Genomic DNA, 2312 nt, shown 5'->3' on the forward strand with positions numbered 1-2312 from the left:
TCTCAATTGATCTATAAATAGCTAATAGCTAGATCTTATAAACAAGATGATTTGATATGCAATTATCAAACATAGTTATGCATAATAAGTTAAACAACTTATTCGGAATTAAGGACATGCAACTCATGTGGTTTAAGTGTGGTTGCATTTATTTGGTTACTAGATGTGAGTGCAAACTAATATTTTTTTTAAGACATAGAGTTATATCCATTCATATCATAATTAGATGTAAGGAAATGTTTATTAGGGTTTTAGGAATTTCCTAATGTATTAAATTGTTTTAGATTTTAATTAACTACTTTAAGTTAGTTAAAATATTCATTAAAGATATAAGTTAGGACCAAAGTATAATGTAGAATTAGTTGATATTTATTACAGATTCTTATTGTTTTTATATTTTTATATTAATTAATAAATCATGTTTAACTAATGGTAACGATTATTACATTAATAAGGTTGAAATAATAGTTCACATATTTAGAAATTTATTTAAGATTTTTTTTAATAAGGTTGAAATAATAGTTCACATATTTAGAAATTTATTTAAGATTTTTTTTAAAGTGTCATTTATCCTTTTTCTAGAAAATGTAAAGTAATTTTATATTCCAAATTATGATACAATAATTGTACAAGTTATCTCGCTGAATAATTTTATTTAATGGGTAAATATTAAACACACAAGTGTATATGTTTTGGTAGTACTTCTAAACATAAACAGATGCCTGCCTTAGTGCTACTCACACATTAGTAGACTAGCTAATTTGACTACAGCTAATTGGTCCATAGAACCCACGCACCAACTAGCCTGATGGTTTGGTTCAAACAAAAAGGCACTAAGGAACTCAACACATGGTCGCACACACGCTGAGCTGGACCATCGCCAGCATACACACGCACGCACACTCGCGCTCCTCTTCCTCTGGTTTTCCCCTTTTTCTTTCTCACGCAACGCAGTCGCCGCCGCCGCTGGGCGCGCTCCGGCCGATGCCGGCCGCCTCCCACGTCGCTGCTAGACGCCACAGCTCTGCCCCGGCATCCTCTCCTCGTCGCCTTCACCAACAACCCCCTCTCCTTGATGCCTCTATCGCTTGTACTCGCCTCCGGGAACCCTAGCTACTGCCGGTCGATTTGGATGTCGCCGGGCATCTCCGGCGCCGCCACACACCGTCGAGGCTCCTCCTCCATCCCTCTCACGGACCCCCCGCAACCGCTACCTGGTCCGGTGCGCGCGTATTCTGGCTAACCCTAGCCCCTGTCATTGTCGCCGGCGGACACCGGCGCCGCCGCGCATACGCCCGACACGGTCGACCTCCGCTCTCTCCTCATTTTCGTGACGCCGCCACTCGCTTCCACGCTCCTGGCTAGCCCTAGCTATGGATTTGACTTGGTTGCTGGCGCGATGCCGCGCGCCCGCGTGTCTGGTTCTGCACTTTCTCGGCGAGTTCTGGATGACCCTCTCGATGGCCTTAGTGTCTACCACGAGCCCCAGCTCAATCTTGTCATCTCGGTGCTGTATGGTTTTGTGGTGATAATTGCTGCTATGGTGGTGATGGGGTTCTGCAGTACTGCTGCTTTGATGCCTATTTCAGCTGCGACCTCGACGCCGGCGGGACGGTGCCATGGACGCAACTCCGGCTGGATGGTGCCGCGAACGCAACCCCGGCGTCGCCTACCTCGCTACTTCATGTACGGCACTGTGAGCTAAACCTCTCTTTCTCTCTCACTCTATGGCTATGAACCAATGGCATGTGTGTATGTGTGGTGCGTATAGCTGTTGTCATGGATTACCATTTATGTGTAGCAATATTGGTTCCATGAACTGAATACAATGTTCTGCATTTATAGTGTTACTGAATTCCATTGAAGAGTTAACTGAACTTTTTATTCAGGGTTGAAAGTTATCTTGTTGTCTGCCTACGGTGGAGAGCCATTTGCTATGCTGATAATTCCTAGTTGTATTTTCATTTAAGGGATGTGGTGGATTGTTTCCACATGTATATGAGCTGGTTGTTGTCTTGGAAATGATTTATATTATCCGATGATGATCTTATCATGTACCTACATGGTCCTTGACAAGTTTGTGTTGGCTGATAATTACTGTGATTATATATGTCTATTCTAGAGGATCTGGTAAAGATATCTTGATGCTCTATTGAACTCCTGGTTGAGTTTGTACTGCAAAATAGAAATGGTTTTGCTTATATAATGATTTACTTGATGACTTGTTGGTGAGCTTATGGGTATGCTTTTGTTGCTGGATTGAGATGGTCCATGGATCATCTTAAATTTATTATGTGTTGTGCAGAGTTGAT

At 42.1% G+C, this 2312-nt stretch overlaps 1 long non-coding RNA gene across 1 annotated transcript; it reads left to right on the top strand.

The window, feature by feature from the left end:
• Positions 1-1578: 1578 nt before the first annotated feature.
• Positions 1579-2073, top strand: LOC124700259. Its single transcript, XR_007001695.1, has 2 exons — positions 1579-1686; positions 1890-2073. It is a non-coding gene; the product is annotated as an uncharacterized LOC124700259 (long non-coding RNA).
• The last annotated feature ends 239 nt before the right edge of the window (positions 2074-2312 follow it).

This window comes from Lolium rigidum, chromosome 3 (assembly GCF_022539505.1).
Source record: "Lolium rigidum isolate FL_2022 chromosome 3, APGP_CSIRO_Lrig_0.1, whole genome shotgun sequence".
NCBI lineage: Eukaryota > Viridiplantae > Streptophyta > Magnoliopsida > Poales > Poaceae > Lolium > Lolium rigidum.